Below are 22,787 nucleotides of genomic sequence, written 5' to 3' on the forward strand. Positions count from 1 at the left end.
TCTTGAGCTAGGCATCTAATCCAAGGACAATGAATCCATTGGGTTGGCTTGTGACAATAAATGAGAACTGGTGCAAGTTTAAAAAATGCTGGAGCCAATGTACTTCTTTCTCTTTGGATTCAAACTAAGAAATGACAAGGAGATTGAGCAGTGACGGAATTGAAAATGACAGAGGAATAAAGAGGCAATAAATGTTACTTGGGAATATAGGCATTGAGGATAGTAGAGTTGCCATTGGAAGTGTTTTGGTTTATGACAGGATCCAAGAAAGTAGGTAGCCCCCAAGAGCACTTGATTGCAGTTCAGTACAAATTCATCTGTGTTCTAAGAAGACAACACCTTTTTCCCCCCAGCTTTAGTGAGATATAATTGACATATAATAAAGTGTAAGTTTATTGGCTACAATGTGCTGATTTGGTAGATATATATATTGCAAGCCTGGTGTGTGCAAAGAGTCAGAGATGACTGAGCGACTGAACAACAATATATTGCAAAATGATTACCAGAGTAAGGCCAGTTAACATAGCCATCACCTATCATAGTTATATGTGTGTAGGGCAGTGTGGGTGTGGGTGTGGTGAGAACATTGAAGATACACTCTTGGCAATTTTCAAGCACGTAATACATTCTACCCCGCTAATTTACTCATCTTATAACTGGAAGTGTGTACCTTTTGACCATTATCACCCAATTTCCCTCTCCTCACTGCAACTCTACTCTTTCTGAGTTTATTTTTTTTTACTTCACATATAAATGAGATCATTCAGTATTTGTCTTTCTCTGACTTAAGTCACTTAGCCCTCAAGATCCATCCTTGTTGTTTGAAATTGAGTTTTCTTCTATTTATGGCTGAATAACAGTTTATATTATTTAGAAAATACTATATAATAATAATAATATTACATATCAATGTTTATATATTAATTATGAGTATCAACAATCAACATACTATATTAGTGCATGCTGTGTCCAACTCTATGCAACCCTATAGATTGTAGCCCACCAGGCTCCTCTGTCCATGGGATTCTCCAGGCAAGAATTCTGGAGTGAGTTGCCATGCCCTCCTCCAGGAGATACATATCCTCCAGGATATATATAATCCTGCTTTTTCAAAGGTTTGCTTTACACCAGTTAGCTTTTAGTACCAATTTTTGTTAGTTAAAAGAAATCTAAGGAAGACTTTTCACATATATGAAAAAAGGCAAAAAGTGAAAATAGCATTCAGCATCTGTTTTAGAGTGGCAGCACCAAGCTTCTTCCCCATTAACTACACTCAGTATCTTAGCGCCAAGTCATCATAGTTTGAACTGTGTGTGAGCATCTGTGCTTTATCTAGATTTATTTCATGCATCTGTTAGTGAGATGTGTGTATCGTAAGGTAATTGCCTCTTCACTTTAGGCCATTTCAGCTTAAGGTTTCATAGGAACATTCTGCTTTCGAGTAGTGAGAGAAACCTGTACAGGATATCTTCCTTATCCATTCATCCATCAACAGATACTTATTTCCATACCTTGAATATTGTAAATAATGAAACAATGAACTTGAGGGTGCAGCTATCTTTCCCTATGGAAATGATTTCATTCCTTTAGGATATAGAAGTGGGTTACTGAATCATGAAGTGAAGTGAAGTTGCTCAGTCATGTCCGACTCTCTGCGACCCCATCAACTGTAGCTTACCAGGCTTCTCCGTCCATGGGATTTTCCAGGCAAGAAGATTGGAGTGGGTTGCCACTCCACCTAGAAGTTGGTTACTGAATCATGAAGTGAAGTGAAGTTGCTCAGTCGTGCCCGACTCTCTGCGACCCCATCAACTGTAGCTTACCAGGCTTCTCCGTCCATGGGATTTTCCAGGCAAGAAGATTGGAGTGGGTTGCCATTTCCTTCTCCAGGGGATCTTCCCAACCCGGGGATCAATTTTTAAGTTTTTGAGGAACCGCCAAACCTTTTCCATATGGCTGCACCGTATACAAAAGTAAACTCAAAATGGATTAAAGACCTAAATGTAAGACCAGAAGCTATAAAATTCCTAAAAGAAAACATAGGCAGGCTCCTGGGGCATTGCCCCGCGTGCGCTGGAGTCACCGAGGCCAGCCTTGGCACCGGAAGTGACCCTGGCGGGTCTGCCTTCAAAGTCTGGGCTACGTGAAGCAGCATCTGGGGCTCATGACGGTTGGACCAGACAGTGCCAGGTCCGTGAGCAGACAGCAGGGTGGCTGGGGCAGAACAGGGCAGGGCCCTCCTTCCTCGCTGCCCGGAACCCCACTTGGCTCTCCCCCTACGCCCGGCCGTGGGCGGTTTCCCGAGAGCCTCTGCACCGCAGAGATTCAAGGTGGACAAGTGCCTTGAGATGAAGGCCCCTAGTCAAGTACCGGGAGACTTTAGAAGAGGGAGGGCTTATTCTGAACTGACAAATTTGGAAGCTTGTAATTGAGCATGAGTCTTCTTATGATTAGTGAGAATGTAAAGTTGGCCCGTGAATATGCATTGCTGGGAAATTACGACTCTGCAATGGTCTATTATCAGGGAGTTCTTGACCAAATGAACAAGTATCTGTACTCAGTCAAAGATACATACCTCCAGCAGAAATGGCAACAGGTTTGGCAGGAAATAAATGTGGAAGCGAAACATGTCAAGGATATCATGAAAACACTAGAGAGCTTTAAACTAGACAGCACGCCATTAAAAGCCGCACAACACGAGCTTCCAGCGTCTGAGGGAGAAGTCTGGTCCTTGCCCGTACCTGCCGAACGAAGACCTTCACCAGGACCTAGAAAACTCCAGTCTTCTCAGCACAGCGACCCTAAACCACAGGGTAACCGTCCAAGTACAGCTGTCAGAGTTCACCGTCCATCCACACACAATCTTCACAATGACAGAGGGAAAGCTGTTCGTAGTCGGGAAAAGAAAGAACAGAATAAAAGAAGAGAAGAAAAGAACAAATCACCTGCTGCAGCTACAGAACCAGAGACAAATAAATTTTATAGTACTGGGTATGATAAGGACTTAGTAGAAGCTTTGGAAAGGGATATAATTTCTCAGAATCCCAATGTTCGATGGGATGATATTGCTGATTTAGTAGAAGCTAAAAAGTTGCTTAAGGAAGCTGCGGTGTTACCAATGTGGATGCCAGAATTCTTTAAAGGCATTAGGAGACCATGGAAAGGAGTGTTAATGGTGGGCCCACCTGGCACAGGAAAGACCCTCCTTGCTAAGGCAGTAGCAACGGAATGTAAGACAACATTCTTCAATGTCTCTTCATCAACTCTGACTTCCAAATACAGAGGAGAGTCTGAGAAGCTTGTTCGTCTTCTGTCCAAAATGGCTCGATTTTACTCTCCAGCTACTATATTTATTGATGAGATAGACTCCATTTGCAGCCGCAGAGGGACGTCTGAAGAGCACGAGGCAGGCAGAAGGGTGAAGGCCGAGCTGCTGGTTCAGATGGATGGTGTTGGAGGTGCTTCTGAAAATGATGACCCTTCCAAAATGGTTATGGTTCTGGCAGCTACTAATTTTCCCTGGAATATTGATGAGGCTTTAAGACGACGTCTTGAGAAAGAATCTATATTCCATTACCATCAGCAAAAGGCAGGGAGGAGCTATTACGAATAAGTCTCCGTGAGCTGGAATTGGCTGATGATGTTGACCTTGCGAGTATAGCAGAAAACATGGAGAGCTATTCAGGTGCGGACATTACCAACGTGTGCAGGGATGCATCCTTGATGGCGATGAGAAGGCGTATTAAAGGTTTGACCCCAGAAGAAATCAGAAATCTTTCAAGAGAAGAAATGTATATGCCTACAACTATGGAGGATTTTGAAATGGCTTTAAAAAAGGTTTCAAAGTCAGTATCTGCTGCAGACATTGAAAGATATGAGAAATGGATATTTGAGTTTGGATCATGCTAAATTCTCACATGTAAACTGTGAGCAACCTTGCATTAAGTGTTTGAATAATTAAATGTAGTATTTCATTGCACCAAGCGATATATTTTTTTAAACTTTTGTTATGGTAAGAGTGAAAAAAAAAGTATGATTCTGAATAAAGGCAATTTTTTCAAGTTAAAAAAAAAAGAAAAAGAAAACATAGGCAGAACATTCACTGACAAAAACTGCCGTAATATTTTTTTGGATTCACCTCCTAAGGCAAAGAAAACAAAAGCAAATATAAACAAATGGGACCTAATCAAACTTAAAAGCTTTTAAACAGCAAAGGAAAACATCAACACAACAAAAAGACAAACTACTGAACTGGAGAAAATATTTGCAAATTATATGACTGATGGGGATTAATATCTAAAACATACAAACAACTCATACAACTCAATACCAAATATAAACAGAATAAAAATGGGCAGAAGAACAGAACATTTTTTCCAAAGAGAACATGCAGATGGCCAACCAGCACATGAAAAGATGTGCAACATCACTAATCATCAGAGAAATCAAATAAAACCACAGTGAGGTATCACCTCACACCTGTCAGAATGGTTATCATCAAAAAGAATACAAATAACAAATATCAGCTATGGCATGGAGATAAGGGAACCCTAGTACACTGTTTGTGGGAATATAAATTGGTGTAGCTACTACGGAAAATAGTATGGAAGTTCCTCAAAATTTATCTACCATAAAAATGTAGCTATCATATGATCCAGCAATTCCACTAATACATATATATTTGAAGAAAACAAAAACACTAATTCAAAAAGATACATGCACTCCAATGTTCTTAGCAGCATTATTTATAATTTCCACCACATGAAAGCAACCTCAGTTTCCACCAACAGATGAATGGATAAAGAAGATATGAGAGATATAAAATGAAATATTATTCAGCCATAAAAAAATAAAATTTTGCCATTTATAACAATATGGATGAAACTGGAGGGCATTAGGTGCAGTGAAGTATGTCAAGAAAGAAAGATAAGTATTATATTATTTATATGTGGAATCTAAAAAATAAAAAAAAAATGAATACAGAAACAGAGTCACAGAGATAAGAGAACAAACTAGTGGTTATCAACAGGGAGAGAGAAAGGGGGAAGGGGCAAGATAGAGATACAGGACTAAGTATAAACTATTATCTACAAAGTAAATAAGACACAAGGATATAATGTATAGCACAGCACATACAGCCATTTAATAATAATTTTAAACGGAGTATAATCTATAAAATTATTCAATCACTATGTTATACAATTAAAACTAATATAATATTATAAATCAACTATACTTCAATTAAAAAATGAAGAGAGAAGATGTAATAGTAGAATAACAATACACTAATCATCATAGAAGAAAACATGACAAAGGCATTAAAACATCCTTTTGAGCAATACTAAATGTATGCAAACTAGTCATGTATTTCATGCTCCTCTGAGTTCTGGGCTAAGTGAGAAAAGGTGAACTAAAAATAAACATAAACAAATTGTACATAAACATATGATCCTAAATTTGTTGAACATACATAATATAAAGGCAACAAAGAGCTGTTTAAACAGTTAAGCACACAGACCTGGAAAAATAGATAATTAACTGTTTACAGTGGATTTCTCTGGGTGTTGGATGACAATATTTTTCTTCATACTTTTTTATAGTTTCTAAATATTCACAGTTAAGTCTGGCTTTGTTTTCTAGTCAGAAAAATAAAGTGTTACAAAAAAGATAACCCAGAATCTGACTTATGTGCCTCCTCCAATTTCTTACAGATCAGTGAGAAATGAAAGCCAGGCAGAGGATATGACTACAGAACCAGAACTGGATGGTACTTTTTTCCAAGTGAAGTGAAGTCGCTCAGTCGTGTCCAACTCTTTGCGACCCCATGGGCTGTAGCCTACCAGGCTCCTCTGTCCATGGGATTTTCCAGGCAATAGTCCTGGAGTGGATTGCCATTTCCTTCTCCAGGGGATCTTTCCAACCCAGGGATCGAACCCGGGTCTCCCGCATTGTAGACAGATGCTTTACCGTCTGAGCCACCAGGGAAGTCTGACTTTTTTCCAAAGCCCTTGATTAATATCACCTGACTCAATTGTACTTCACTTCATATACTCTTTAGCTCAGCACTAGAGGACTAGAACACTGACTTTCACTGCTCAGGGTCTCCTTACATGGATTTAAGTTATTTAACCGATTGTTCATATGTTTTAATTCTCAACTGTGAAGTCCAACTTCCAATCCTTTGGTCTCCTATATAGTGCCTCATCCAGCAATGGGTATAGCTTTTGTAAAAATGAAGACATTAAAAAGTTGAATGAAAAACCCTCTCTTGAATAGAAAGTACACAGCTTTTCATCCCATCAGGCACTCTTTACATAAAAAGGGTGAAATTGAAAGTTGAAGATCAAAACTGTTTCTACGGGAAATGAGATTTTTTTGAGCAATCGAGAAAAGGCTTGAGGCGTACTTATTAAAAGAATTATTTTGCTCATCCAAAGTCATCATAGCTAAAGTGTTTTTGTTTGCTTGTTTTTAAAGTGGCAAACATCAGTAGAAGTATTTGCAGAGGAAGAAAATCTCCACTATAGCAATTTCAGAATTTCACAGATAGGTGAAATGGTGAATCAGAACAGTAGAGATACAGTTTGATATAACTGTCTAATGAAGGCAGAAATTTTTAACTTTAGAAGTTAACATCTAAACAATCACATATAGACTGAAAACTTTGTTAACGTTGTATCAGTTCTTACACATGGACATGACAAAGGCAAGACAGAATAGAGAAAATAAGCACATGATGACAGAGCAGGCGGCCTAATGGTTACAGACATGGAAGCTGAAGTCGGATGGCCAGAGTGGGAATCTCACATCCACCATCGCTAGCTTTCTAACTCTCAGAAAGTCACTCAGGTTTCCCTGCCGTAAGATGAGATAATAACAGTACATATCCCACATAGCTCTTGTGAAAATAAAATAAAACTACATAGTAAGTTAAATAAATACTAGTTGATTTAGATTATGAGGATGAAAACGTAACTATTTCAGTGAAATCCATTTCATTTGCTTCACATCATCATAAAAAGCTGAACTACTATTTAAAATTTAAACATTAGTTGGAACAGGAGTCATGTATGCTGGGCCCTACTTGAGGTTCTTCAGTCTAGAGGTGAGCTGTGGACATTTTCTTTCCAGAGCCTCAGTGGTGTCATGAGGAGGTCTGCTGGATAAGGTTTACATTCTCTGGCTGCTTTCAAATTCCTATGATCTATACAGCTGAGAGGGGAAAAAAAAGTGCTTTAATACTGCTGCTTACAAAATATTTTCACAGTAGGAACTGAAATAATGGATCATTTCAACATATTTATGTAACAGCTAAATTAAACAAAGAGCAAGTACAATTTCCCAGTGGGAGAGCTACAGAAGTAAAAACTGATCAAAACAAAGAATTTTCAGCATGTATGCATACTAAAGTTCCAGTGAACAGAAAAAAACCCTGAAAAACCAATCCTGACGCTGAAGAGAGAAAAAAAAAATAAGTTTTTTCCCCCTCTGCATGTATCCTCCTTCATAGTTTCATAGAGAGATGGAAGCTACACTGATGATAGATAAAATTAACTCCATGGACACATTACATCTTTACACCTTTTAACCTTATACTATAATTTAACCAGTATTTATTAACTTATGATGTAATGTAACAACTAGAAGCTAGTAGAGTTTTGAAGATTTTTTAAAATCTCATATGTGCCATCTAGGAATTTATTTATATATGTCTGTGTGCTAGTCACTCAGTAGTGTCCAATTCTTTGCAACCCCATGGGCTGTAGCCTGCCAGGCTCCTCTGTCCATGGGATTCTCCAGGCAAGACTATTGCAGTGGATTGCATTCCCTTCTCCAGAGGATTTTCCCGACCCAGGAATCGAACCCTGGATCTACTGTATTGCAGGCAGATTCTTTACCATTTTAGCTACAGGGAAGTCCTTAAAGTTGCTCAGTCATGTCTGACTCTTTGCAACCCCATGAACTGTACACTCCATGAAATTCTCCAGGCCAGAATACTGGAGTGGGTAGCCGTTCCCTCCTCCAGGGGATCTTCCCAACCTGGGATTGAACCCAGGTCTCCCACATTGCAGGCAGATTCTTTAGCAGCTGAGCCACAAGGGAAGCCCAGGAATACCGGAGTGGGTAGCCTATCCCTTCTCCAGTGGATCTTCCCAACCCAGGAATCGAACCAGAGTCCCCTGCATTGCAGGTGGATTCTTTACCAACGGAGCTATCAGGGTAGCCCCATTTATATATCTATAATATATAATAGAATAAGGCATGCAATATACATTATATGTAACAAGGTACATTAAAATATATGGTATTTTTAAACACTGTAGACTATGATGGGCATTGCTAGTGGCTAAGCAGTAAAGAATCTGCCTGCAATACAGGAGACCAGGGTTCAATCCCTGGATTGGGAAGATCCCCAGAGAAGGAAATGGCAACCCACTCCAGCATTCTTGCCTGGGAAAAACGCATGGACAGAGAAGCATGGTGGGCTACAATTCATGGGACTCCAAAGAGTCAGACATGACTGAGCAATTGAGCATGCATGCACAGACTATGAAATATATACATATATATACACACACACATATATAGTTAAAGATGAAAGGTAGAGAATATATTCAAATACAAAAATAAATGGCTTAAAAGTAGGAAAGTAAATTCAAATGATAATCGGACCCAAGAAACGCAAATAAGTAAGTGCAATGGGCAAAATAGATACTGAGCCACACTGAAACATGTTTGCTCAGAAAAGCTACCCATGGATTGCTGCCATTTAGTAACAGAGGTCGAGGGTTCCCAGATCTTCAAATTTTCAAAACAGTAACAAGAATTTAGAGGCTTATTTAAAATATCAATATTTTTCTAGTGTTGGAAATTAATATAAACATTTTAAAACATGGGTAAATCAAACAGACACAACTTTGAGGCTTATGCATCTTGAGCTGCTACTCTGGATTATTAAATGCTAGAGAAAATATGTTAACACTTTATGAATCTTCAGATGTTTAGCATCTTGTAACATTTTTCTCATAAAAAGTGAGGCAATTATTACACCAACTTTATGATTTTATGGGGAAATGGAGGATCAGGAAAGCTAAAATTGTCCACACAGTCACATAAATAAGCAGACTTGGTTTCAAAACCAAGTTTCTGTTCAGCTCAGTCATGTCCACATCTTTGTGACTCCATGGACTGCAGCATGCGAGGCCTCCCCGTCTATCACCAACTCCTGGAGCGTACTCAAACTGTCCATTGAGTCAGTGATGCCATCCAACCATCTCATCTTCTGTCATCCCTTTCTCCTCCTGCCTTCAACCCTTCCTAGCATCAGGGTCTTTTCCAGTGAATCAGCTCTTCACATCAGGTGGCCAAAGTACTGGAGTTTCAGCTTCAACATCAGTCCTTCCAATGAATACCAAGGACTGATTTCCTTTAGGATGGACTGGTTGGATCTCCTTGCACTCCAAGGGACTCTCAAGACTCTTCTCCAACACCACAGTTCAAAAGCATCAATTCTTCAGTGCTCAGCTTTCTTTATGGTCTGACTCTCACATCCATACATGACTACTGGAAAAACCCTAGCTTTGACTAGATGGACCTTTGTTGGCAAAGTAATGTCTCTGCTTTTTAATATGCTGTCAGGTTGGTCATAACTTTTCTTCCAAGGAGCAAGTTTTAATTCCATGGTTGCAGTCACCATCTGAAGTGATTTTGGGGACTCCCCAAAATAAAGTCTGTCACTGTTTCCACTGTTTCCCCATTTATTTTCCATGAAGTGATGGGACCAGACACCATAACCTTAGTTTTCTGAATGTTGAGTTTTAAGCCAACTTTTTCACTCTCCTCTTTCACTTTCATCAAGAGGCTCTTTAGTTCTTTGCTTTCTGCCATAAGTGTGGTATCATCTGCATATCTGAGATTATTAATATTTCTCCCAATAATCTTGATTCTAGCTTGTGCTTCATCCAGCCCAGCATTTCTCATGATGTACTCTACTCATGATGTACTTTAACATATAAGTTAAATAAGCATGGTGACAATATACAGCCTTGACGTCCTCCTTTCCTGATTTGGAACCAGTCTATCGTTCCTTGTCCAGTTCTAACTGTTGCTTCTTGACTTGCATACAGATTTCTCAGGAGTTTGTCCACCTCTAAAGTCCCTATCCTTTCTAATAGGCAATACTTATTGATTTAAAAAAAATGCATGAAAAAAAAGAACTTTATTTTAGACCCTGGAGGGTAGGAAAGATCTGGGTATCCAAAGGGGAGATATGAAATGGTTATAGTTATAGGCAATATGTGAACACTGGAGGAAGGAATGAGCATGGTATTTTTAGAGATAAACTTGGAACTGGACTGGTAGACATTTCATAGTTGAACTAGGAAAAGTAGATTATATATAATACATATATAACATTTAATTTAACATTTGACACAGAACATCAAAAGCTAGTAAACTTATTCTTTTCTATTCCTACTAATCTTCAGTGTCAAATAATGATCAACAACAACTTTTAATGTCATTACTATTTTAAAGTTACATTTCTTAATTTCATCTAGAGATTACCCAGTCTCCCTACAAAGTGTCTGACAATGGTATCGCAAGAGAGTATGATCTGTCCCCAGCCTAAAGTTTAAGAACTGCCTTGGTCACAATGAAACTAGTCTAGTTTCTTAAACAAATAATGTTAATTTCAAAACCACAAAAAGAAGACATTGATTCCTTTTAAATCAAATTATACTATCTTCCTTAAAATTACCTAAGCTTTGTGGGAAAATCTAAAATAATATTCTCATGAGTAAGGTTATTTATCTCAGATCTAGCCTTGGAGAGATAGTCCAGTGTTGTTAGAACTTTTGATATTTAAAAAAAAAAGAAACGGAAAGCAGGGGTTTTTAAATGTAAAGTCTCAATTTTTAACATCTTAGCTCAGTCAAGAAAATAACTTATAAGGTTAGAAAAATAAAAAACCAAAAGTCTGTAGATCCCCTAAAGGAAATTCAGAAATTAGCCATGGTTGGTCAGAGCAGGGAAGATAAGGAGTAATATTCAAGCACTGCTATAAGAAACTGTGTGTAGGAATGGCTTATGCAAAGATGAGGAGGAAAGAGACTGCTAATTACATTTGGAAAACAGAAAAATCACTTGTTAAGTTTCTTTAATACAATACTCTTTGCTCCCCTTACCCAATTTCCCATCAAAATGAAGAAAATATTGTAGCATCACTTAGATTTTAAGATATTTTAATAAACCAGCCCAAGCAGCATGTGGGTTTCAGGCAATTTTTCATTCATAAAAAGATTAGCTCTGTATTAATGCATTTAAAACAGAGAAAGAAAAAAGATATAGACATTATTCTAGAGCTTTAAAATACTTCATCATGAATACAAAAGCAAGAGTCATACATATGATGTCTCCAAGAGACCCACTTCAAGCCTAGGAACACATACAGACTGAAAGTAAAGAAATGGAAAAAGATATTCAATTCAAATGGAAGTCAAAAGAAAGCTGGAGAAACAATACTCATATCAGACCAAACAGACTTTAAAATAAAGACTACCGTAAGAGACAAGAAAGGACACTACATTATGATCAAGGGATCAAACCAAGAGGAAGACATAACAATTGTAAATATATACGGATCCAACATAGGAGCACATCAATATATAAGACAATTGCTAACAGCCATTAAAAGGGGCATCAACATTTCTATAAATGGAAAGAGCAACCAGACAGGAACTTAATAAGGAAATGCAAGCCTTAAATGATACATTAGATCAGATAGACTTAATTGATGTTTATACAACATTCCATCTGAAAGCGGAAGAATACACTTTCTTCTCAAGTGCACATGGAACATTCTCCAGGACAAATCACATCTCCAGGGTAGGTCACAAATCAAGTCTTAGTAAATTTAAGAAAACTGAAATTGTATCAAGCATCTTTTCTGACCATAATGCTGAGATTAGAAATCAATTATAGGGAGGAAAAATGTAAAAAACACAAATACATGGAGACAAAACAATGTTATTTAATGATCAATGGATCACTGAAGAAATCAAAGAGAAAAAAAAAGTACTTAGATATGAATGACAACAAAAACATGACAACTCAAAACTTATGGGGCACAGCAAAAGCAGTTCTAAGAGGCAAGTTTACTGCAATACAATCTTACCTCAAGAAACAAGAATAGCAAATAAACAACCTATCCTTACACCTAAAGCAACTAAAGAAAGAATAACAACAAAAATACAAAGTTAGTAGAAGGAAAGAAATCAGAGATCAGAGCAAAACCACAATGAAATAGAAATCAAGAAAACAACAGCAAAGATCAATGAAATTAAAAGCTGATTCTTTGAGACAATAAATAAAATTGATAAACCTTTAGCCAGACTCATCAGGAAAAAAAGGGAGAGAATCCAAATCAATAAAATTAGAAATGAAAAAGATGTCACAACATAAACCACAGACATACAAAGAATCATAAGTGATTACTACAAACAACTATATGCCAATAAAATGGACAACCTAGAATAAATGGATAAGCCTTAAAAAGATACAACTTTTCAAGACTTAACCAGGAAGAAACAGAAAATATGAATACATTCAATCACAAGTATGAAATTGAAACTGCAATTAAAAATCTTCCAACAGGAGGTTCCGTGGTAGCTCAGTGGTAAAAAAAAAAAAAAAAAAAAATCCACCTACCAATGCAGAAGATACAGGTTCAGTCCTTGATTTGGGAAGATCCCACATGCTGTGGAGCAACTAGGTCTGTGTGCCACAAATATTGAGCCTGTGCTCTAGAACCCAACAGCTGCAACTACTGAGCTCGTGTACCACAAACAACTGAAGACCATGTGCCTAGAGCCCATGCTCTGCCACAGGAGAAGCCTCGGCAATGAAAAGCTCACACCACACAACTAGAGAGCAGCCCTCACCCACCACAAGGAGAGAAAAGCCCATCCAGCAACGAACACCCAGCACAAACAAAAATAAACCAATAAAATTATTTTTAAAATCTTCCAATAAACAAAAGTTCAGGATTAGATGACTGGTCTGGGGAAGCCTTACAAATAGCTGTGAAAAGAAAAGAAGCGAAAAGCCAAGAAGAAAAGGAAAGATATAAGCATCTGAATGCAGAGTTTCAAAGAATAGCAAGAAGAGATAAGAAAGCCTTCTTCAGCCATCAGTGCAAAGAAATAGAGGAAAAGAACAGAATGCAAAAGACTAGAGATCTCTTCAAGAAAATTAGACATACCAAGGGAACATTTCATGCAAAGATGGACTCGATAAAGGACAAAAATGGTATGGACCTAACAGAAGCAGAAGATATTAAAGAGGTGGCAAGCATACACAGAAGAACTGTACAAAAAGGATCTTCACGACCCAGATAATCACGATGGTGTGATCACTCATCTACAGCTAGACATCTTGGAATGTGAAGTCAAGTGGGTCTTAGAAAGCATTACTACGAACAAAGCTAGTGGAGGTGATGCACTTCCAGTAGAGCTATTTCAAATCCTGAAAGATAATGTTGTGAAAAAGCGCTGAACTAGGCTTTTGTTTGCTGGAAGATTTCTGATTACAGTTTCAATTTCCGTGCTTGTGATGGGTCTGTTAAGATTTTCTATTTCTTCCTGGTTCAGTTTTGGAAAATTGTACTTTTCTAAGAATTTGTCCATTTCTTCCACGTTGTCCATTTTATTGGCATACAATTGCTGATAGTAGTCTCTTATGATCCCTTGTATTTCTGTGTTGTCTGTTGTGATCTCTCCATTTTCATTTCTAATTTTATTGATTTGATTTTTCTCTCTTTGCTTCTTGATGAGTCTGGCTAATGGTTTGTCAATTTTATTTATCCTTTCAAAGAACCAGCTTTTGGCTTTGTTGATTTTTGCTATGGTCTCTTTTGTTTCTTTTGCATTTATTTCTGCCCTAATTTTTAAGATTTCTTTCCTTCTACTAACTCTGGGGTTCTCCAACTCTTCCTTTTCTAGTTGCTTTAGTTGTAGAGTTAGGTTATTTATTTGACTTTTTTCTTGTTTCTTGAGGTATGCCTGTATTGCTATGAACTTTCCTCTTAGCACTGCTTTTATAGTGTCCCACAGGTTTGGGGTTGTTGTGTTTTCATTTTCATTAGTTTCTATGCATATTTTGATTTCTTTTTTGATTTCTTCTGTGATTTGTTGGTTATTCAGAAGTGTGTTCAAAAAATGGGCCAAAGAACTAAATAGACATTTCTCCAAAGAAGACATACGGATGGCTAACAAACACATGAAAAGATGCTCAACATCACTCATTATTAGAGAAATGCAAATCAAAACCACAATGAGGTACCACTTCACACCAGTCAGAATGGCTGCAATCCAAAAATCTGCAAGCAATAAATGCTGGAGAGGGTGTGGAGAAAAGGGAACCCTCCTACACTGTTGGTGGGAATGCAAACTAGTACAGCCACTATGGAGAACAGTGTGGAGATTCCTTAAAAAATTGCAAATAGAACTACCTTATGACCCAGCAATCCCACTTCTGGGCATACACACCGAGGAAACCAGAATTGAAAGAGACACATGTACCCCAATGTTCATCGCAGCACTGTTTATAATAGCTAGGACATGGAAACAACCTAGATGTCCATCAGCAGATGAATGGATAAGAAAGCGGTGGTACATATACACAATGGAGTATTACTCAGCCGTTAAAAAGAATTCATTTGAATCAGTTCTGATGAGATGGATGAAACTGGAGCCGATTATACAGAGTGAAGTAAGCCAGAAAGAAAAACACCAATACAGTATACTAACACATATATATGGAATTTAGGAAGATGGCAATGACGACCCTGTATGCAAGACAGGGAAAGAGACACAGATGTGTATAATGGACTTTTGGACTCAGAGGGAGAGGGAGAGGGTGGGATGATTTGGGAGAATGACATTCTAACATGTATACTATCATGTAAGAATTGAATCGCCAGTCTATGTCTGATGCAGGATACAGCATGCTTGGAGCTGGTGCATGGGGATGACCCAGAGAGGTGTTATGGGGAGGGAGGTGGGAGGGGGGTTCATGTTTGGGAACGCATGTAAGAATTAAAGATTTTAAAATTTAAAAAAAATTAAAAATTAAAAAAAAAAAAAGCGCTGAACTCAATATGCCAGCAAATTTGGAAAACTCAGCAGTGGCCACAGGACTGGAAAAGGTCAGTCTTCATTCCAGTTCCAAAGAGAGGCAATGCCAAAAAATGCTCAAACTACCACACAATTGCAATCATCTCACACGCTAGTAAAGTAATGCTCAAAATTCTCCAAGCCAGGCTTCAGCAATACGTGAACCATGAACTTCCTGATGTTCAAGCTGGTTTTAGAAAAGGCAGAGGAACCAGAGATCAAATTGCCAACATTTGCTGGATCATCGAAAAAGCAAGAGAGTTCCAGAAAAACATCTATTTCTGCTTTATGACTATGCTAAAGCCTTTGACTATGTGGAACACAATAAGCTGTGGAAAATTCAGAAAGAGATGGGAATACCAGACCACCTGACCTGCCTCTTGAGAAATCTGTATGCAGGTCAGGAAGCAACAGTTAGAATTGGACATGGAACAACAGACTGGTTCCAAATAGGAAAAGGAGTACGTCAAGGCTGTATATTGTCACCCTGCTTATTTAACTTATATGCAGAGTACATCACGAGACATGCTGGACTGGAAGAAACACAAGCTGGAATCAAGATTGCCGGGAGAAATATCAATAACCTCAGATATGCAGATGACACCACCCTTATGGCAGAAAGTGAAGAGGAATTAAAAGGCCTCTTGATGAAAGTAAAAGAGGAGAGTGAAAAAGTTGGCTTAAAGCTCAACATTCAGAAAGTGAAGATCATGGCATCTGGTCCCATCACTTCATGGGAAATAGATGGGGAAACAGTAGAAACAGTGTCAGACTTTATTTTGGGGGGCTCCAAAATCACTGCAGATGGTGACTGCAGCCATGAAATTAAAAGACGCTTACTCCTTAGAAGGAAAGTTATGAGCAACCTAGATAGCATATTCAAAAGCAGAGACATTACTTTGCCGACTAAGGTCCGTCTACTCAAGACTATGGTTTTTCCAGTGGTCATGTATGGATGTGAGAGTTGGACTGTGAAGCAGGCTGAGCACCAAAGAATTGATGCTTTTGAACTGTGGTGATGGAGAAGACTCCTTAGAGTCCCTTGGACTGCAAGGAGATCCAACCAGTCCTTTCTGAAGGAGATCAGTCCTGGGTGTTCTTTGGAAGGAATGATGTTAAAGCTGAAACTCCAGTACTTTGGCCACCTCATGCGAAGAGTTGACTCATTGGAGAAGACTCTGAAGCTGGGAGGGATTGGGGGCAGGAGGGAGAAGGGACGACTGAGGATGAGATGGCTGGATGGCATCACTGACTTGATGGACGCACTCTGAGTGAACTCCGGGAGTTGGTGATGGACAGGGAGGCTTGGCGTGCTGTGATTCACAGGGTCGCAAAGAGTCGGACACAACTGAGCGACTGAACTGAACTGAACAGGACTAGATGAGATGAGTGCAACTGTGGTAGTTTGAGCATTCTTTGGCATTGCCTCTCTTTGGGATTGGAATGAAAACTGACCTTTTCCAGTCCTGTGGCCACTGCTGAGTTTTCCAAATTTGCTGGCATATTGAGTGCAGCACTTTCACAGCATTATCTTTCTGGATTTGAAATAGCTCAACTTGAATTCCATCACCTCCACTAGCTTTGTTCGTAGTGATGCTTCTTAACGCCCACTTGACTTCACATTCCAGGATGTCTGGCTCTAGGTGAGTGGTCACACACCATTGTGATTACCTGGGTGGTGAAGATCTTTTTTGTACAGTTCTTCTGTGTATTCTTGCCACCTCTTCTTAATATCTTCTGCTTCGGTTAGGTCCATACCATTTCTGTGTTTTATTGAGCCCATCTTTGCATGAAATGTTCCCTTGGTATCTCTAGTTTTCTTGAAGAGATCTCTAGTCTTTCCCATTCTGTTCTTTTCCTCTATTTCTTTGCATTGGTGGCTGAGGAAGGCTTTCTTATCTCTTCTGGCTATTCTTTGGAACTCTGCATTCAGATGCTTTTATCTTTGCTTTTCTCCTTGGCTTTTCACTTCTCTTCTTTTCACAGCTATTTGTAAGGCCTCCCCAAACAGCCATTTTGCTTTTCTGCATACAGGCTAGTAAATTAATGCTCAAAATTCTTCAAGCCAAGCTTCAGCAATACATGAACCGTCAACTTCCAGATGTTCAAGCTGGATGAGAAAAGGCAGAGGAGCCAGAGATCAAATTGCCAACATCCGCTGGATCATCGAAAAAGCAAGAGAGTTCCAGAAAAACATCGATTTCTTCTTTATTGACTATGCCAAAGCCTTTGACTGTGTGGATCACAATAAACTTTGGAAAATTCAGAAAGAGATGGGAATACCAGACCACCTGACCTGCCTCTTGAGAAATCTGTATGCAGGTCATGAAGCAACCGTTAGAACTGGACATGGAACAACAGACTGGTTCCAAATAGGAAAAGGAGTGTGTCAAGGCTGTATATTGTCACCCTGCTTATTTAACTTATATGCAGAGTACATCATGAGAAACACTGGGCTGGAAGAAGCACAAGCTGGAATCAACATTGCCAGAAGAAATATCAATAACCTCAGATATGCAGATGACACCACCCTTATGGCAGAAAGTGAAGGGGAACTAAAAAGCCTCTTGATGAGAGTGAAAGAGGAGAGTGAAAAAGTTGGCTTAAAGCTCAACATTCAGAAAATGAAGATCATGGCATCTGGTCCCATCACTTCATGGGAAATAGATGGGGAAACAGTGGAAACAGTGTCAGACTTTATTTGGGGGGGATCAAAAATCACTGCAGATGGTGACTGCAGCCATGAAATTCAAAGACGCTTACTCCTTGGAAGAAAAGTTATGACCACCCTAGATAGCTTATCAAAAAGCAGAGACATTACTTTGTCAACAAAGGTCTTTCTAGTCAAGGCTATGTTTTCCAGTAGTCATGTATGGATGTGAGAGTTGGACTGTGAAGAATGCTGAGCACCGAAGAATTGATGCTTTTGAACTGTGGTGTTGGAGAAGACTGTTGAGAGTCCCTTGGACTGCAAGGAGATCCAACCAGTCCATTCTAAAGGAGATCAGTCCTGGGTGTTCTTTGGAAGGAATGATACTAAAGCTGAAACTCCAGTACTTTGGCCACCTCTTGCAAAAAGTTGACTCATTGGAAAAGACTCTGATGCTGGGAGGGATTGGAGGCAGAAGGAGAAGGGGACAACAGAGGATGAGATGGCTGGATGGCATCACTGACTCGATGGATGTGGGTTTGGGTGAACTCTGGGAGTTGGTGATGGACAGGGAGGCCTGGTATGCTGCGATTCATGGGGTCGCAAAGAGTCGGACACAACTGAGCGACTGAAGTGAACTGAACAGGACTAGATGGCATCACAGGCAAATTCTATCAAACATTTAGAGAAGTTAACATCTACCCTTCTGAAACTCTTCCAAAAAACTTCAGAGGAAGGAACACTTCCAAGCTTATTCAACAAGACTACTTTTGCCCTGATTCCAATACCAGACAGAGAAATCACAGAAAAATAAATTTACAGGCCAATGTTACTGATAAACATAGACCCAAGAATCCTCAACAAAATACTAGCAAACTGAATACTCCAGTTTCCCATATTTCAGGTAAATTCTTTGCCATCTGCTGCTGCTGCTGCTAAGTCACTTCAGTCATGTCCGACTCTGTGTGAGCCCATAGATGGCAGCCCACCAGGCTTCACCATCCCTGGGATTCTCCAGGCAAGAACACTGGAGTGGGTTGCCATTTCCTTCTCCGATGCATGAAAATGAAAAGTAAATGTGAAGTCGCTCAGTCGTGTCCGACTCTTCACAACCCCATGGACTGAAGCCTACCAGGCTCCTCTGTCCGTGGGATTTTCCAGGCAAGAGTACTGGAGTGGGTTGTCATTGCCTTCTACACTTGATCATCTGAGCCACTATCAAAGCCCAATTGAATCCAACAACACATTAAAAGGATCAAGTGGGATTTATCCTAGTGATGCAAGGATTCTTCAAAATGCACAAATCAATGTGATACACCACATTAACAAAGAGTATGGTACTGGTACAAAAACAACAGAACAAGATAGAAAGGCCAGAGATAAACACATGCAATTATCACCTAATACAAGACAAAGGAGACAAGAATATCCAATGGAGAAAAGACAGTCTCTTCAATACGTGGTGCTGGACTGGACAGCTACATGTAAATGAACGAAATTAGAACACATCCTAACACCACACACAAAAATAAACTCAAAATGGATTAAAGACTATATAAGACTTTTAGAGGAAAACAGAGAGAGAACACTCTCAGATATAAGTCAAGCAAGATCTTTTTCAATCCACCTCCTAGAATAATGAAAAACAAAAACAAAAACAAATGGGACCTAATAGAACTTAAAAGCTTCTGCATGACAAAGGAAACCATAAACAAAATGAAAGGAGAACCCTCAGAATGGGAGAAAGCATTTGCAAACAAAGGAACTGGCAAGGGATTAACCTCCAAAATATACAAACATTTCAAGCAACTCAATATCAAAGCAACAAACAAAACAATCAAAAATAGGTGGAAAATCTAAATAGCCCTTTCTCCAAATAAGATACACAGATCGTTAAAGAGTATATGAAAAGATGCTCAACATCACTAATTATTAGAGGAATGGCAATCAAAACTACAACGAGGTATCACTTTACACAAGTCAGAATGGCCATCATCAGAAAGTCTACAATGAAAGCTGGAGTATATGTGGAGAAAAGGGAACACTCCCACACTGTCGGTGGGAACGCAAACTGTGCCAACACTATGGAGAACAGTATGGAGGTTCCTTTTTGTTGTTCAGTCACTCAGTTGTGTCCAACTCTTTGCAACCCCATAGACTGCAGCAGGCCAGGCTACCCTGTCCTTCACCATCCCCCAGACTTTGCTCAAACTCATGTCCATTGAGTCAGTGATGCCATCCAACCATCTCATTCTCTGTCATCCCTTTCTCTTCCTGCCCACAATCTTTCCCAGGATCAAGATCTTCTCTAATGAGTCAGCTCTTCACATCAGGTTGCCAAAGTAATGAGCTTCAGCTTCAGCATCAGTCTTTCCAATAAATATTCAGGATTGATTTACTTTAGGATTGACTGATTTGATCTCCTTACAGTCCAAGGGACTCTCAGGAGTATTCTCCAGCATTACAGCTTGAAAGCATCGATTCTTTGTCACTCAGCCTACTTTATGGTCCAGCTCTCACATCCGTACATGACTACTGGAAAAACCATAGCTTAGACTACAGCTTTAGTTAAACTAAGTTAGACTACAGCTTAGACTATACAGACCTTTGTCAGCAAAGTAATGTCTCAGTCGTTTAATATGCTGTCAAGGTTTATCATAGCTTTTTTACCAAGGAACAAGTGCCTTTTAATTTCATGGCTGCAGTCACAGTCCACAGTGATTTTGGAGCCCAAGAAAAAAAAGTCTGCCACTGTTTCCATGTTTCCCCATCTATTTGCCATGAAGTGATGGGACCGGATGCCAGGATCTTAATATTTTGAATGTTGAGTTTTAAGCCAGCTTTTTTCACTCTTCTCTTTCACCTTCATCAAAAGGCTCTTTAATTCCTTTTCGCTTTCTGCCATAAGGGTGGTGTCATCTGCAAATTTGGGATCATTGATATTTCTCCCAGCAATCTTGATTCCAGCCTGTGCTTCCTTCAGCCCAGTATTTTGCATGATGTACTCTGCATATAAGTTAAATTAGCAGGGTGACAATATATAGCCTTGACGTACTCCTTTCCCAATTTGGAAGCAGTCCATCGTTCCATGCCCATTTCTAACTGTTGCTTCTTGATCTGCATACATATTTCTCAGGAGACAGGTAAGGTGGTCTGGTATTCCCATCTGTTTGAGAATTTTCCATGGTTTGTTGTAATCCATACAAAGGCTTTGGTGTAGTCAATGCAGCAGAAATAGATATTTTTCTGGAATTCCCTTGCTTTTTCTATGATACAATGGAGTTGGCAATTTTATCTCTGGTTCCTCTGCCTTTTCTAAATCCAGTTTGTACATCTAGAAGTTCTCAGTTCAAAAAGCTAAAAACAGAACTACCATAAGGAATTGGCAACCCACTCCAGTACTCTTGCTTGGAGAATTCCATGGCCAGAGGAGCCCGGCGTGTTTGTAGAGTCCATGGGTTTGCAGAGGCAGACATGACTGAGCCATTATGACCTAGAAATCTCACTCCTGGGCATATACTCAGAGAAAAACCATAATCTGAAAAAATACATGCACCCCGATACTCACTGCAGCACTATTTACATTAGCCAGGACATGGAAGCAACCTAAATATCCATCAACAGAAAGAAAGAGAAGTTGCTCAGTCGTATCTGACTCTTTGCGACCCCATGGACTGTGGCTGACCATGCTCCTCTGTCCATGGGATTTTCCAGACAAGAATCCTGGAGTGGGTTGCCATTTCCTTCTCCAAGGATATTCCCAATCCAGGGATCAAACCGGGGTTCCCCACACTTCAGGCAGACTCTTTACCATCTGAGCCACCAGGGAAGACCCCTCAACAGAAGAAAGGATAAAGAAGACATGGTACATACGTACATACAATATAATATTATTCAGCCATAAAAAAGAATAAAGTAATGCCATATGCAGCAACATGGGTGTGCCTAGAGATTCTCATATTGAGTGAAGTCAGTCAGACAAAGACAAATATCACATGACACAACTCAGACATGGAGTCTTAAAGAAGGCTACCAATGAACTTTCCCACAAAACAGAAATGGAGTTAAAGATGTAGAAAATAAGCTTATGGTTACCAGAGTTACAGTAGGGACTGATAAATTGAAAGACTGGGATTGACACATACACATTACTATATATAAAATAGATAACTATTAAAGACCTACTATATAGCACATGGAACTCTATTCAACTCTCTCTTGTGGCCTATATGGGAAAAGAATCTAAAAAACAGTGGATATATTTATTTGCGTAACAGATTCACTTAGCTGTACACCTGAGACTACCACAACATTGTAAATTAATTATACCCCAGTAAAAATTTAAGAAAATATAGAACCCTGTATGTGAGACAGCAAGAGAGACACAGATGTATAGAACAGTCTTTTGAACTCTGGGAGAGGGAGAGGGTGGGATGATTTGGGAGAATGGCACTGAAACATGTCTATCACATATGAAACGAATCATCAGTCCAGGTTCAAGGCAGGATACAGGATGCTTGGGGCTGGTGCACTGAAACAACCCACAGAGATGATACGGGGAGGGAGGAGGGAGGGGGGTTCAGGATGGGGATTCACGTGTATATCTGTGGTGGATTCATGTTGATGTACGGCAAAACCAATACAATATTGTAAAGTAATTAACCTCCAATTAAAATAAACAAATTTATATTTTTTAAAAAAGGAAATATAGAACTAAGAAAATAAAATACTACATCTCAAAGTTATCTAATTATTTGGTTTGGTATAGTTAGACATGCTGTGCTTAGTCACTCAGTCATGTCTGACTCTTTTGCAACCCCATGGACTATAGCCAGGCTCCTCTGTCAATGGGGATTCTCTAGGCAAGAATACTGAAGTGGGTTGCCATGCCCTCCTCCAAGGATTGAACCCAAGTCTCCCGCATTGCATGCAGATTCTTTATCAACTGAACCACCAGGGAAGCC

At 39.3% G+C, this 22,787-nt stretch overlaps 1 protein-coding gene and 1 pseudogene across 1 annotated transcript in view; one reads left to right on the top strand and one right to left on the bottom strand.

Annotated features, from left to right (window-relative positions):
• Positions 1 to 22,787, bottom strand: part of LOC102184512 (cytochrome c oxidase subunit 7B2, mitochondrial) — a 150,450-nt gene that overhangs the window by 93,861 nt on the left and 33,802 nt on the right. The window lies entirely within an intron of this gene.
• LOC102184235 lies at positions 2,398 to 3,984 on the top strand (annotated as a pseudogene).

This window comes from Capra hircus, chromosome 6 (genome assembly GCF_001704415.2).
Source record: "Capra hircus breed San Clemente chromosome 6, ASM170441v1, whole genome shotgun sequence".
In the NCBI taxonomy this organism is placed as follows: Eukaryota; Metazoa; Chordata; class Mammalia; order Artiodactyla; family Bovidae; genus Capra; species Capra hircus.